Source organism: Vanessa tameamea, chromosome 17 (genome assembly GCF_037043105.1).
Source record: "Vanessa tameamea isolate UH-Manoa-2023 chromosome 17, ilVanTame1 primary haplotype, whole genome shotgun sequence".
NCBI lineage: Eukaryota > Metazoa > Arthropoda > Insecta > Lepidoptera > Nymphalidae > Vanessa > Vanessa tameamea.
The window spans coordinates 10,131,055-10,148,615 of record NC_087325.1 but is presented as its reverse complement, the minus strand read 5'-3'; the positions used below and the strand labels follow the sequence as shown (position 1 = coordinate 10,148,615).

Genomic DNA, 17,561 nt, shown 5'->3' with positions numbered 1-17,561 from the left:
GGTCCGTAGTCACACCGTACCGTAATAATGATATGAATTCGAATATTGGTTTAAAGAAAGTAATTTAATTGATACTTAAGTATGTAATATAAATTGCATTTCAATGTATTTCTAGATTTACAGTTATGTTTATAATAGTAATTTATTTTTTTATATAACAAAACGACTTGACGAAAAATTTGAATTAAAAAAACAAAAAATGACGCTTTTAAACGAAATATCATCGTAATATAAATTAAAAAATAGTTTTTTTAAAGAAAGAAATTAAATAGATATATTTATATTTTCGTTACATTTTATTTCTTTTAAATATTTAAATATGGAATTACGACAAATTAACGGTTTATTGAGGTCAATGAATTCTAAATGCCAGTCTATCGAAAAGTATGCACTTTAAAAACAAGTTTATAGTTTTTTCCGCTTTATAAAAGTTGGTCGCAGTGATTATAAAAACTTCTGAATATTTTAAGTGCAATTTTTATATCTTTGTTTAGTGTTTTTTCTGATACTACACGAATTTATGGTACTATGCGAGGGAGTATGTACTCCGAACCATGCATCTACCCACTTGAAATTACCCAATTTTTTTTTATGGTATAGGTTGGCGGACGAACGTAGGCCATGTGATGGTAACCATTCCTTGCATCGCCAATGCACCACCAACCTTGGGAACTAAAATATTATGTCCCTTGTTACACCAACTCTCTCACCCTTCAATCCAAAACACAAATACCGAGTACTGTTGTTTAGGCGGTAGGATATAAAATCGGCAAACTGGAGCTACCTGCCTTTAATCAAGAATGACACACATTCATAATTATACGTTTTATCATATAACTCACACCAATCAAGAATCAAAATGTCATTCTTATCAAATTGAAGAGGAGGTACGATCAAGTCTTTATCCTGGTTCGTTAAGGAGATAAGATGTTGATGAACTTTCTCATTAATAATGAAGGATAGCTGATAGAGCCAGCGTCACACACACTGCGATCCAGGTTATATTTTACATTATATATTTTTTAATAGTGATGTACCTTTATTAAAACATAACAAGTGTTGCCATATCATCATTACTAAGCATTTCACTCCACGGTACATTGCGTTACATACATTATTACAAGTAATAGATATATTTAATTAACATATTTATAATTTTCCGTAACAAATTGTTGTATTATAAATGATTAAATAAGTAAACAAATGAGCGCATTTAACTTGTTAAATAGTCTACAAAGAATTTAATCGATTTTTTTAACGATTTATTCGAGTCTTAGTAACATTAAAATTGAGTCACGAGAATTTCAACTTACCTAGCCGGAAAAAAAAACAATAATTTTTATTTTTATATTTGTTCTTCAATATATATTTTGAAATATATAGCCGTGTAAAGCCGAAACATCATATATCATAATATACATTCCGAACCGGTTTATATTTAAAGCACATTTTAATTTAGAATTTTTTCAGTGGCATTTTATTTTTATACATTTATTATAAGAGTTAGCGTTGAATAATTAAGGGTTAATGTACTGAGCTGCTTTATAAGGTATACCGATAAATAACACCCACATACTCTCATGTGCCTCGGCCCTTGGGATTCATTGCAACGCATTGAATATACATGCAATGTGCCAGAGGACCTTATGTACTTAGAAGAATATATTGTAGAAATGACATCAAGTGATTTTATTGTACCAGCTATAAGGATTTAAACTAATGATGTATACACCAAACGATCAATTCAAGTTGTTTACGAGTTATTTTTTTCGTTTTATTTTTAAAATAATTTATTCGTCATGTTATTTAATTCAATAACGATTTATACAGTTAAAAAAACTACCGTTGTCTTTATAAATAATAATGACAAATATCTCGCGGAAAGTTTGCGACGTATCCGTCATAGTTTTAGCAACGCTCAAAGTCTTCAGAATCGACAGTTTTCTTTACAACTACGTCAGCATAATTAAAAAATAAGTTACATGGTAATTTACTACAGTACACTACAAGTCTGCTTCCAAATTAAACTATAATATGTTATGAAAGCTTCACATCAATCCCATCCGTAAATCGATAAAAAAAAAACAAACTTTGTAATATTAATAAAATAACATAACATAACAGTGAATAAAAAACTAATTCAAAATATATGTCTGAAATTGATACATAATAACCAAAACATTCAAAGAATTCACGCATAAAAATAACGTAACGTACGTCTGTTTTACGTCATTTCACGAGTGAGACACGAAATTACCTTTTACATGTAAATAAAATTAAATCAAAATATACTTTATTCAAGTAGGCTTATACGAGCACTTACGAATCGTCATTTTACTGAATTTTTTTGTTATTAATCAAATCAAATCAAAATATTCTATATTCAAGTAGGCTCATAAAAGAATCTTTTGGACTGTCTGTCAACTTGTACACATTTAATTTCTAGACTATTTTATGCTCTGAGGACACATTGTTGAGTAATGCAGAACAAAAACGTTTATTTAAAAATAGAAATAAAGGTTGTTTTTTTTATAATCTATGCAGTTTACGGGCGAATAGTCAAACTGATGATAAGTGGTCACAACCGGCTATAGACATTGGAGCTATAAGAAATATTAACATCAACCTTGGGTACATCTTAATGTTATGTGTTGTGCCTGTAGTTACACTGGCTTACTCATACTTTAAACCAGAATACAAAAACAATAAGTATTGCTGTTTGGCGGTACAATTTAGAATGGGTAAACTGAGTAAAATTAACGACAAAGTTATGTATATAAACAAATATCATGCTTAGATACATTATTTATGTGATATTATGTACTTAAGTTTACGTTCTTTTATATATGTTTACATTCCAGAGAATTTAAAAACACACACTTAAAACACAATGTATTTATTTGAAATATTTAGCACGGTGTGAAAACATCCATTTTATAGACGATGCATTTTATTAAGATCCCATACCCAATTGGAACTTAAATTATTGCTCTTAACTTTACCAACTAACCGACTTTTAACAGACAAACTTACTCGACGTCCCGAAACATATTAACCAGAGCAAGTTTATTGAATAAATAACAAGTTATATTATGAGTTTTTTTGACGTAAATTATATTAAGAAGTTATTTGATGAGTAAGTTTACTTCGTAGCATCACTTACGGAGGTTCTCAATAACTGGTTAGATTTCATGTACAAAAATGATAATGATAATCTTAAGGAAGACCAGCCGAATACGCAGGACATATTTATAGTTCTTGTGCTCACTTGTGTGTGAGACAGGTGGACTCTGTATTCCGTCACTCTTATAATCCGACGGGACGGCAAACCCGACACAACCGAAAATAATTAATTCACAGGACCAATTACTTTCTCTTTTTACGGTTCGATTTTCGAACACACATCATACATTTATTGAATATTAATATAACATAGAGACCCGTCGTAATTCTATCCGAATAAAACTCGCGTAACTGTTAAATAATAACCGTGTGAATATTCACACGAAAATCCAGGAAAATATATGTATGCGTGCAAAGTATCCAATCCTATCATGTTTCTGTATACTGTTAACTCTACAACTGTTCCATATATAAAACTGTAACATACTTTGTCTGTACGTACAGTACTGTTTATTTAAAGATTAATTTTTCAATTGTAAACATTACTTTACATACATTTATATATATTGATATCAATGGTTCAAAATCTGCTGGTTCAATATGATCAATATTATCGTGAATTCCAAGTAAGGCGTCATCATAATTTAATAACTACGACTTACGAAGTCTGCTTTCTGATATTCGAGATATAGAGTATAAATATTTACTACCAATACCTCGCAGGGAAATATAATTTTGTTTGAGTTATAAAGTCGAAAAAAATTGAGTTACCGCGTATTTAGGGGTTCAGCGGAAGGGAAAAATGTTTTCTGCGATTTACTGAGGATTTCGACTTAACGAGGTTCGAGTTATAGAGATTCCGCTGTATACATATTACTGATGGGCGCTTAAATACATTTATTACTAATCTGTAATAATATTTAAAATGTGGAACTAACTCTGTCTGTCTAGTACAGTTTAAGGCTACACCACTGAATCGATTTTGTTGAAATTTGCCATGAAGCAGGTTTGAACACCCAGGAGAGACATAAGCTACTTTTACATCCTTTGATGGCCAATGTTGGGGAGAATTCCTATACAGATTCTTGAAGAATTTGCCACAAACTGAATTCCAAGTTTATGAAGCTGCGGTTTGATCCAGTTATATACATTTGTTTCATATGAATTACTTGCATTAAAGTAAAATCCAGTGATTTTGTCTAAAATAAAGATTATTTAGTATTAAAATTATTTAGTATTAAAACAACTTAACAATCGTGGCCGTATCAAAGGCCATCCCTCCTGACATCAGTTAAGGGAATAATACTGAGTTGAGTTACATATTGTTGTTACATGACCAGAATGAAATATAAAACTAGTGGACGATTTATAAAATTTGTTAATTAAACGTAATTAGATAATTCGTGTGTCATGTGTGTTCAGGAATTCAGAGTAATTATATGTTCATTTATGTTTGTTTCTTTCTTTGGATCCGAATTCACCTATGGATATTTGTTTTATAAAAACTTCTTAAGACTCTAATATGCTTTCAACTATGGGATGACTAGTTTTCTACCGCAGCTTCGCTTGTGTTTGTGTGTCAGTTTTTAGGTAAAAAAAGTCTCTAGTATTGTATGTAATTCCTTGATCTTCCAGCTTGTTAATAAATTTCACCAAATTTGGTTCCGTAGTTTGACTGTGAAAGAGTGACAGACTAGCAGACAGAGTTACATTCACGTTTATAATATTAGTATAGATTTTATATAACTTGCAACTTGCTCCCTGGATCAGTCAACCTTTAAACCGGATAAAAGCAAATTAAAATGTGATGTCGTGTACCTATATGTTTACTGGTAGAACAGTTTAAAAACTACAACCAATGCCTTCTTTCAGAGCGATACTATTCTATTATAAATTCCTAAAAAGAAGGGGGGGTGTTCTACTGTCCGGATTAATCTTGTTTTTTCATGGACGGGAAATCTTTAGAGTATACCCAGGTCTTGGGGAATTAACCGGATTATGTGGAATATTCACCAACTCAAACTTCGCTAGCATACGCAACCCGCTTTGAGCTCAGATCGTGGTTCTCGTTACGGTTTGTCCAATTGACATGAAATCTGGTACACGCACACGTACTCGCAAAAGCAAAAGCAAACGCACACGCAAACACACACACACACACACGCAGACGCCTATGCACATGCTCACGTACACGCACACATATATACTATTCACTTTGTTGTGATTCGTCTCTAGATGGCATAATATTTTGCTAAATCAACTAAAACGTAAACTACCCAAGCCTAAATTGTCGGTCACATCGAATAAAATTTAAAACTGAATAAATTATGAAAAATCTATTCTATTAAATAACAGCCGTAAAGATAATTTAGGACACTAAATCTTAGAAAAATCCTGTATCCACAATAAACCTCAATTCGGAAACTGATGAATATTACACAATGTTTAGGTAAAATATTCAAAGAAAATAACCTTCGCTCCAGTTTTCCTTCACAAAATATTTCAGTAGATAATAAAACAGTATATGTATTATGAAGCTAACTCGATACATCACGCAATAAGCCACTCTACGGGTCATGAATAATGATGCACTTTACATCGATATAGGATATTGTTACGAAAATCTTTAATACAGGATATTGGTAGCAAAGAATAAGTAAAGTGACAGCATATTAATGTCCCACTGCTGGGCTTAGGGTTTGTGTCAAATTGAGGAGACTGCTCGCCAATGTTTGGAGGATAAAAATGTGGCTGATTATCATCAGGCACATGGCATTTTTTTTTTTTGGTGTTTGTAGGCGGACTCGCGAGTGGGCCACTTGGTGGTAAGTGGTCACCTGTAAAACATCGCCGATGCGCCAAAAAACTTGGGAACTGAGATGTTATGACCCTTGTGCCTCTAGTTCCACTAGCTCACTTACACTACAAACCGGAACAGGACAATGCTAAGCATTGCTGTTTGGCTGTAAAATATCTGAATGGGTGGTACCTAATCGGCCGAGCTTATAAAAATCCCGACCACCAAGTATATTTCCTTACGATATTTTCCTTTTCCCGCCCAGAAATGTATTACGAATTTAAACACAAATTTAAATTATAGCAAATCGGTCGTACTTGCTCAGGATCGAGTAACAAAGTAATTAGTTTACTTTTAGTGTTAATCATAAATATCACATAACATAAACAGCCTGTAAATTTCCCACTGCTGGGCTAAGGCGTCCACTGCTTTTGAGGAGAAGGTTTTGGATGCGGGTTGGTGGATACACATGTGGCACAATTCCGTTGAAATTAGACACATTCAGGTTTTACCGCCAAGCACGTGATGAATTATAAACACAAATTAAGCACAGGAAAATTCAGTGCCGCTTTCCTGGATTTGAACCCGCAATCATCGGTTAAGATGCACGCGTTCTAACCATTACGCCATCTCGTCTCTTCATAAATATCACATTTACTCACAAATGTTGTGATGTATATCTCCCATCAACAAATATCACGATCAAATACCAGTTAACACTTAATCTTATCAATACAACTTACTGAAAATATTATCTTAAGCACATGCTGAGATAAAAATAATGTAACACTAGAACGGCAGTTGGAAGTACTGTACGTATTACGTGTATATTTTATAGAAACATACTTATATTTTATTCATCACTGTAGGAAATAGACCAAGGATCTACCCAGCGGCCAGTCTAGCGCTAAACCCATCCAGATATATTGTAGGAGGGATCTTGTAGTCCTCTAGCGGTGTCGTCATTCGAGGACTTTACAGTGGTCCCATATTTTGTATCGAGCGGGATTCGGTCTTCCTTTGATCGGTCCGTATAACGAAATGGGTAGGACCGTTGAGTCGGTTCTATGAGCGATGTGCCCTTATTATTTTATAACATAACAATCCAACATAATTAAGATCTTATTTTAATTTGCAATGTAATTACTTTTTTATTTTATATTTTACATTTTAATAGTTAAGTTTATATCATATTTATATGATAAATGATAATCGCTTTATTGATAAGGACGCGCTTGCACGTTTTTAAGCATTATATGCTAAGCTGTGATGACGTATTGTGCTTGTATGCAATAATGTTTTTAAATAAAAAAATATATATGTCATTTTTCATCAAAAATACTTGCAATACTAAGTTTTCCAAATCAACAACTACGGTGTCTTTGTTACGAAATAATAAATATTACGTAAAAATACACATACATACATTCGTACAATTTTATATATTTTAAACTATGCATGAAGAAACTTATGACAAAATTAGATGATCCTATATTTGCGATGACATAATTAAAGCACGTGCCCACAGGCGAGCACGTGGGAGATAAGTGTCACTAAAATACATCGAGGATTACGTCAACACGTCAAAATTGAGAATAACTCCGTTAACAGACTGTATTTTCGTTTCAAATTCATTCACTAGTTTGCTCTTTAGTGCCAAAATCCATTAGCGCGGCATGTCGAACGCGAACTGCCGCGTGTTGTCGCCGTTTAATTTTCTATGTAGTTATTTGACGCGTAGAAATACGCGCGTAAAAATCGCAAGAATCCGCAGCGGCTTAAGTATGGCCTACTTTAAATACGCACCGACTCATCACTACAACGCAACAACTCCATAATTTATCACTGAAAATAATTTAGATGACGATTCATTTTCTAACATTAAAACCTCTTTCAAAATGACCTCATTGCAGTATAATCATCAAATTCTATTAATAATCTGTTTACGCTGTTGCTTAATATCTTGAAACCGTCAGGTACATAAGCTATTTCACTTCTGTTTGCTTCATAAACATCGATTCAACTGACCGCCATGACAATTAGTAGATGTATGTATATATATAAACAGACTGAACAGTGTATATTTAGCTATTCAAATAATACATTTGTAACTAAAATATAGGTTAAAGTTTTTATTTATCGCAAAAAATATCTTGCCAGTAACATATTAAGCCACGGAAAATGCCACCAAATACATTTGATAAATTTTTACTGCTTAATTGTTATAGATAATAACATTTGCCAACCAATAACGTTAAAGCAAATATTTGATAAAGCTAAGATTGATAACGTCTGTTTGATAAATTGATAATGATATAATTTTAAACCAAACCCAATCAGAAGTTATAAGTTGGTTATTAAAAATAATGAAGATAAATTTCAATGTAATTACGATTTATTTAAAAGGTAAAATAGTTGTCATAAATATGATCGCGTTTAAAGTTAAACAAATGCTAGTCAAACTATTTCGACAAAAGAACCCGATCATTTTTTATTTGAAAATAGAACGCTATTTCTCATTGTTCATTTTAACGATTAGAGCAGTCAATAAAAGATATTGTTATCGAATTTCGACCACTGGGCGAACACATGTAAATGGCAAAGAATTATAAATAATAATTTAACATGCAGAAAATTTTGCCAGAGGTGAATTCCTAGCGTACATCTCCGTTCTTTCAGTGCCAACATCGTATCTGCTGACAAACATTTCTCAGGGGAATTATAATTTCAGTAAATGCATTTACCTTCGTTAAAATATTTTAATGTAAAATAGATATAATCAACATTCCTTTTTTATTTTTCGAATACAATCTATAATTGTTTTTTTTTAAATATTAAATAATTTAAAGCGTCAAGATCGCGATAATACAAGCACAATATAGAAGAGAAACACTGATAATTTTAGAGGTTTCTGAAGTGATGTCGTAAATAAACATATTTTTTGCGCTTACATTGCAAACGCTGGCTGAACCCTACGATATAGATCAAAGTAATGTACTACAGTATTGGACACATTAAAAAGGTCTTAAAAAAAGTCCGCGATGGTCTATGTCTATCTCTTACGGATAGCCCACAAGAACCACTTTTTATCCTTTACTTTTTACGAGAAGAAATGGCTTATTTTCGAAGTGATTTTAAGCAATACAGCATTAATCATTATCCAATTGAGTACCTTAAATACATTGTACATTTAATATAGATCAATATGGCCCTTTACAGCATGTAATTTAAATGATTTTTTCAAAGATATTATAGGTTTAAAACGCAGGAACATAGCGGTTTGTATTGTCTAATGACTGAAAAACTTTGAACGTTGTAAGACATTCTGTAGTATATTTAGTGTCAGTATTGCACCCGTGCGAAGCCGGGGCGGGTCGCTAGTTTATTAATAAAGTAAGGTTAAAATGTTATTGTTACAGCTGACCGCACAATTCGCATCATAACCATGACCAATAAGCGTTCAGTGTTAATAGAGATTAGTAAATCTGACTTTGACAAGCGTTTTAGAGACAAAAGGTAAATGTTGAGATTTATAACGCCCATCTTGTGACCTTCCCTTCGTATTGTCGCTACCCACCAGCTTCCGTCGTTCGGAGATTAAGGTATTAACGCAACATGCATTATCGCGTACTGAGTCATGTAAAGTCGTCATTGATATTTTTTTATAACGTAATAAAATGTATTCATTAAGGTCATTTTGTAATGAGTAAATTGGCAAGTAGTTCAAGGTAAGTTTCAATCAATTGTTCGATTTTCACGTTTCTTGGTATATTACAATATGTTAATGCATTTTTTTTTATTTCCGAATAAAAAAAAATGTGTCTTTATAATAATACTAGTTGAAAACCCGAAAACATTTATATTTATTATTTACTTTGCATATAACTTTTTTATAAACATTGTGACTTTGAAATTCCATATTTTCTATTTAGGTGGTGTAAACTAACAATAATCATTCTTTTCTCAGCTTTTTGAACGCACCCGTAAACGTCAAACAAAACGTCAAACATGGCCGCCCGTTGAACTGTCATAATGTCATTAAATTTAATGGATTTAATATCGAAATATTTCGATTATAACTTATATGCGGATGTATGTTGTCGACTAAAATATAATTATTTTAGGATAGGTTTCGATCGGGTCTATCGTAAATCTGCACGAAGTTATTATAGAGATGATTGATTTTTAAAGTATCCCAGCAATATAAAATTAATTATAACAATATTGTTTATACCTCAACCTTATATATGTATGTTAGTAGGTTAACACTAGATGGTTGTTAAATTAATTTTAGGGGGTTTCGGAACAAACTCGAAACTCACAACAGAATATGATAACAATATACCAACGTAGAAATAGCGTATCACCGTAAGTCGGCTATCAAAATTTCACGCGTGGGAAACGAAATGAGTTCTTCCAGAATAACACTACAGTTGCCTTCTTTTATATTTTATAATTAATATCAAACCATGAAATAACGAGAATAGATAGATAAACACATATGTTAAAAGGATCTTAGTATATTTCTCCAATTAAAGTCGATTATTTTCTTATTTAAATATTTTATTGTTAACAATTATATTCAACAATAATGTCAAGTGCCTTCTAGTTTATTCCGCCGTTGCAATAGTTACATAATTAAAGTAATTATGTGACTATGGCCAGTTATAACTTATGCATTTGAAACTTACTAGTGTATATATTACATAGTATTAAATAAATACATCATAATATAATATCTTGGCTAATTAACCTTACAATGTAAAAATATAATATATTCTGGCATTGGAATAAAGTAAAACATATACCCATGTGTTTATTGTTACAACTAAGTTTAAGTGTTCAGCAAATTATAATTAGTTATTCATCAATGAATTGATCAATTTCAACTTGTAATCAAACAAGGGGTCCAATGAACTGGGGACACCCAGATAAAAGGGGCTAGGTATTTTTGTGTGTGTGATATTATACAGTATTTTTTACCGAAATAATGAAATTAAAAAATTATAAAGCGACCCTTGTAATTTAATATGATACTTATAAAAATAAATTCGAATTATTGAGTATAAATAAAGTAAATACCTAATAAAAAAAACTCACATAATACAAGGATAAATAACCTTATATTACGGTGAAACAAGTACAAACGAATAAATTCCTTTTAATTGTTCTAAAAGCCTACAGTTTTTAGTCAAATGTACGCGTGGCGTGGCATCACAGCGATATAATTATGCAAATACAAAAACAACAAGCTGGCTTTAAAAAAAAAAATACCTAAAAATAAAAAAGCGAATATTTAATAAAAGACTTTCGAATTGAAAAGGTAATTTCATAGATTCGCGGTTTACTCCGCGTAATATTTGAAATACATATCTTGTACAATTCCATATCTTATAATTGTGGTTTTTCTTACACTCCTTACGACAGCATGAAGTTACAAAGCCACTAACCTTGTTCCATAAACGGACTATCTGATCTCACACGAAAATATTTATAAAATTGTTTTTTTTTAATCCTTACACTAAAGCGTTTAATGATACTATATATATTTTGCGCGGTAAAACAAGCTATCAACATAACTGCTCCGCTCTCGAGTCCATAATATGATATGATTTTATATATCTTATAATTTCTCAATAAATAGGCTATCGAAACCGAGAGTTTCTTTCCAAATTGATCAGGACATTCTTAGATTTTCTTAAACGAACAAGATAACTGTCCAGCTTTAGTACATTCGATCGAGAAAGGGGATTCAAAATTAGGCAGTTCTGATTTTATTATTAATACTATTGTCAACTCTGTCTTCTAAAATTTAAGGTATAAATACATAAAATAAAGAAAAGCAACTTATTTATCTTAAATACTGTCGACAGGCTCTAATATTGAAAGTTGAACTTCCATGTGTTCTAACAGGAGAGAAAATTAAACCGAAATAAATAACCAGTTTTATAAAAGTACCTGTGCATTCAAGACTCCAAAATAAATTCTATTCTATTCCAAATGATCAAACTTTTCGACCAAATAAGGATAAAGATTATACCTAAAAGAAACGACAACAATACGTCTTTATTTTATGAATAAGGGAACAAATTTTCTTCCTTAGTACAATTTGCTAATTTTTACATAAGATCCAGTAATCATTTAAGTATATCGTGCTCTTTCGGGGCCGTTTGGAAAACGTCTTGCTGGTACTAAATTATTTTAATTATTAACCCAAAGACGAAAGCTTGCAGTAGTTAGATTATTGTACAATTTATTTCCAATGTTTATAAGTGACGACGACTTTGTTATAAAAGTGCGCTATTAATTATATTAGTTATTTTGTTTTTTTTTAAGCAGAGCAAACGGTGATGCAAAACTAATAAAATATTTAATTGCATAATCATAATAAAACAAATTATGCATTTAACGAAAATTTCTTTATAAAATATATTTACTTTAATGAGAATGAGAAAAATTTAATAAAATAAAAATTTACTTTGAAGTTGAAGGAATCCCCTATAGCCTAATTTATGAGATCGGGATTGTGAAAAGAAATCACTGTCATTTCCCAGAAGAAATCTTCGAGATTCAATAACTAGTTTTTGTTTGCCGATTTCAGTATGTATCGTGTACCAAGTTTGGAGGATGCGCAACTTGAAATATTTTCATTGAACGAAAGTCATAGTTAAAAGGTTGTAATTACCTATGTTTCTACTTATGTATACTAAATTTCCAGTGTAAAACAAAGTTGCCACCTACCAATCGTACGTTTAGATCGTTTAAACTACGCAACGGATTTTAATGCAGTTTTCATCAATGAACAGAGTGATTCACGAGAAAGATTTATATATTATATACCACATGAATATTATAGTAGAGAAATAACTGAGCATTTTGCCTTTCCTGGTTGGAAAAATATCAAGTTTTTTTTTAATTGTAAATGAGTAGCTAATTTATACTAATATTAGAAAGTAACTATCTGTCCGTCCGACGCCTGTTGCTCTTTAACGGTCAAACCACTCTACCGAATTTGGTGAAACTTCGTTCCAAAAGTACAACTATATAAATAAAAATATCGAGTACAAATGTCCAAAGCCTACAGATAGCTTTAACTATTAACCAAATGGTCAACTTGTCTCCAAATAAACCGAATGGTCTCCATTATAGTGTCACCATAAATTTCGACCGGCAAATGACGGTAGATAATTATCGAATAACTTCTATAACCCGAACAAATGTTGAATGTAACAAATGCTTAGAATTCGGGGTAAATGACGAACCATTATTTTTAATGGGATTATATATTTTAAATAACTGCCTGGATAGCTTAGTGGCTAGATTATACGATTGAGGTCTAAGGTTCAAATCTCTTATTTTGTATAATAGGAGCTCAGACTTTTTGTTTAGTGACTGTTGATCTTTACCAATTAAAAATTGGATATATGTAGTTAAAAAAAAGTAGTTGAAACAAGCAAGTTCAATATAATGTGTTTTCTTTGAGTTTTTAATAATGATTTTCGTCGAATTTAGATCACCGGGCGAATATCTACTATAATTCTGAACTTCTTTATAATGGTACCACTCACCAACTGGTATCGCGATTGTTCATCCACCTACTACTTTCATAAAAAAATACTATAAAAATACAAGTAACAGCCGAATGTTTTATTCTAATCTATATTAAATCAAACATTTACAACGAATTTAAAATAAATAACATATATTTACTTTACATATAATCTACACCAGATTATTCGTAATGATATAAATTAAAAAAATATATATAATACTATGAGGAAATAAATTATACATAAAATTATTTTACAATGTGGTCGGTTGTCGTTTTTTAACATCTATATCTTCGACCGAAGGGCCGAAGATCGGGCTCAGTGGCGCGCCTTGAGGGAGTACTACGTCAAGCAGTGGAATACTACGGGCTGATGATGATGATTTTTTAACAATTTAAATTGGATAAAATGAAAACTATAACCTACACATTATTTTTAAATCGTTTCATAAATCACGAACTTCAAGACACAAAACCAAAAAAAAAAACCTTTTCCTTTTTTGAAGTCAGTTAAAAAGTCAACACAGAACGTTACTAAAGAATAAATTACCCGAAGCGTTCCCATTATTGAAATATAAATAATGATCGGAAAATATGTCACAAAAATAGAATATTATATTTAGGCAATTTACCCAACGTTGTGCTTTAAGCGCTTTCATTTAACGAACAATGATTTATATTTGACGAAATTTAATACCTACTAAATGAAAATCAGAGTTCTATTTTTAAAAACATTTGAACTCGATATCAAAAAGAATAATTGAAATTTCATCGACGGTTTCATGAAGTGAACTTATTAATGCAATTACGGTATTTGAAGTTAGAATATAATATATATCTTAACCGATGATTGCGTCTTGACCAATGAAATTAATGCTTAATTTGTGTTTATATAACCTCGGCGATGAAGGAATACATTGAGAGGAATGGAGCATGTGTCTAATTTGAATGAAATATTGCCACGTTATCCACCAATCCACATTGGAGCCTCGCGGTGGAATAAAATATTAAAGAGAGAGGAGGCCTTAACCCAGCAATGTTAATACAGCTGTTAATATAGTTCGCTTTTAAGCGCTTTAAATCTTTTTTTGTAACTACCTACATATTATTATACATAATGATCTGTCCTATCGATACTCAGCTGTATTTGTGTTATCATTATTGAGTTCTTGTTTATACTGATTATTACTACAGGGTCCTCAAGATAGACTTCTGACGTATTGCTAATCAAAGACAATGAGATTTATACATAGACAATGTTACCATATTTTATTATTAGTTATCTATGTTCTTTCAACTCAAAAGTATTCTGATTAAAGGCAATGGTAAGAAATACACAAGACAAAGCAATAAAAAACTATCTCGGCTAACTTTATGAAGTTAAATTTGTACCCATTTCAGCCATATCCAATGGATTTGGTGAATGTCAACAAGAAAATAAATGACATTTCTTCGCCTTTCTCTTCGTTGTTTGTTGATATTGTCGTGAAAGGAATTTAATTTGACTAATCTTTATTTTTTTTTACAAAACTTTACAATATATTTACAAGAATTTAAAACGGGACATTTACCATGTTTTTTATTCCACGATACTCGTGACCAAAACATTCGTAGATAAAGTCGAAGTAATAAAAATAACCATGTTAATTTAAAATCTAATATATTTACAAGCGTATAAGTTTTAAAATATCAAGACTATTTACTACAGGTTACTCAATATCTTTTTTGTACCCCCCTCAACGTGTATGTAAAAATTCAATAGTAACAAACAAATAAATATACAAACTCACTTTCATATTCAAAATATTAGTAAGAAGACCTAACAAATTAAATAATAGAGATTCAATTGTATGTATGTGTGCGTATTTATGTAGATATTTGTATCTTGCCATTGTTTCCGGCTCAATACTAGGAGTCTTATTACGAGAATGGGTACTTAAGATGAATTGGTTATTTTGTCGCAAGAGCCATTATCATAATATCCCACAAAACGTCAGCAAATAGCATTCAAAATACATCTATATTAAGACAAGATATGATCTAATGAAGACGACAAAACGTAATATCACTAATTTGAAATTAGAACGACAAAACAACAATCTTATATTGATAAACAACAATTACACAATGATGTGTTAACAATGCAAATAATAATGATTATAAAATCGAAAACGAAATTCCTTCCCACGCTTGACCGGACGAAAAACAGGTTTACATTGCATACCAAAAGGAAATCACTCGTATCCGCTTCTACATAAGTAATTATTAAAAACTACACCAAGAAACTGGTTGACATACCTTCGAGATGCGTTTATCCACTCCCCGAATGCAGTCCAAAACAAAAAAAAAACTTCACGAAACACAAAATTACATTCACACACACATAGTCTAAGACTTTTAATTAGAAAGTATTAAAATGTGAGCACTTTATATTGATAAGCGATATTCGTTTTCGAATGTTTTACACACGCGGATGCCGGCTTACGGCTTCGCACACGACCGTCTCTAGTCGCGGTCGGAGCAATACTGATTGTGAATGTGAGCCCCATTCTTGAATACTACGAGATACGGCCATTCAGGTATGTGAACAACCTCTTAGACAAATCTAATACATTTGAATGTAGCCTTTATTACGAAATGTATAAAACAAATTATCGGTTGTAGCTAATACTAGTGATAAGGCTGCGTCGATATCAGCTCTGCGTCTAGGATCCCCAAAAAAGCAGGATAGCAAGATACGTTATAGCGTTACGAGAGTGAGACAGAAATATTTCGATGTTTAAGATGATTGAACCGTGAAATTTTTATATTCGCTCGCATCAAAAGCACAGCGTCTCAACAATAGTGTTCAAGAATAATGTACTTTGTAATATTACTTAATAGGAGTCAGGAAGCAGAAGACATACATATATATTTTCTGTTTTAAGCGTGGTTATCATTAAAATTTACATTTGAATATTTTAAAAAAGTAAAAAAGTAGTTTTTTTTTAAAAATATAATCAGCTAAATATGGTACAATTTAAACTATCGTTTTTAATACGTAATTAACTTAATTGCTACCACGATGATTTCCTGTGCTTGCGTAAAACATTATTTAAAATTCATTGTGACGTCACAACTGTCATATGACTTGAGATCTGAACAGCAAGCTTGTCCAAACAGATCGATGCATTTGTTACTATGTTCTGATGCACCATACAAAGGAAACTGAATACATATCATCTATACACACATACAATCTATTATTATTGTATATAGTATCTAAATAAGACATATATATAAAGACAACCACAAAAACAACATAACAATTATATACCTATATCTTGTGATACGAACTATGTCGATGTTCTTATCAAATCAAATTATGTATTTCTTATTCAAATAGGCTTTAATAAGCTTAACTTAACTTTTGAATTATATTACAGTATTCAATTAAATGTATTAAACCCAAAATGTATGTTAGTCTGTAATCAACTAGGTATTGATATATTTTAAATGAACTTTAAACTTAAGGTCAATATAAAATAATTGAATAATGAGTACTTGGTGATAGAGTTTTGTTCAAGTCCCTAGGGGTAGGTACTAACCACTTGTAACATGTTCCACGTTGTGAATGAGCCAGTGTAGCGTATAATTATACAATTATATTTAACTGACATAGCTTAAAAATGTAAAATGACGATTCAAAAGTGCTTATAAAAGCCTACATGAATAAAATATACTTTGAGGCACAAGGGACCTTAAGTTCCAAAATCAATGTATAGAATTGTTCATTTTTCTTAAATACCCAATGTCTATGGGCGGTGGTGACCACTTAGCATCAGGTAACACATACAACAAAAAACACAACCTATAAAAATATATTCATTCATTCATTCGTTTGGGATGCGAAAGTCCCTTTATTCCCAACCAAAGACTGAAGCATTTTATTGAAAATTCTTCAAACATTTGCGTGTAGTTTATTAAAATATGGTACTAACAATGTTAGATCCGTATTTTTAAAAGCAACATAAATGATACGCTTTGTATATGAGAAGTACTCAAGATAAAAGCATAGTTGTTTCTTGAAGAGATTTTATTCCAACGGACGCG

The 17,561-nt window shown here is 31.3% G+C and overlaps 1 protein-coding gene across 2 annotated transcripts in view; it reads right to left on the bottom strand.

The window, feature by feature from the left end:
• Positions 1–16,006, bottom strand: part of LOC113400399 (uncharacterized) — a 168,001-nt gene extending 151,995 nt beyond the window's left edge. For both annotated transcript variants that reach the window (XM_026639952.2, XM_026639954.2), the window contains exon 1: positions 15,768–16,006. The gene's annotated coding sequence lies outside the window, so the exon portion shown is untranslated. The remainder of the gene's footprint in view (positions 1–15,767) is intronic.
• Positions 16,007–17,561: the final 1,555 nt, after the last annotated feature.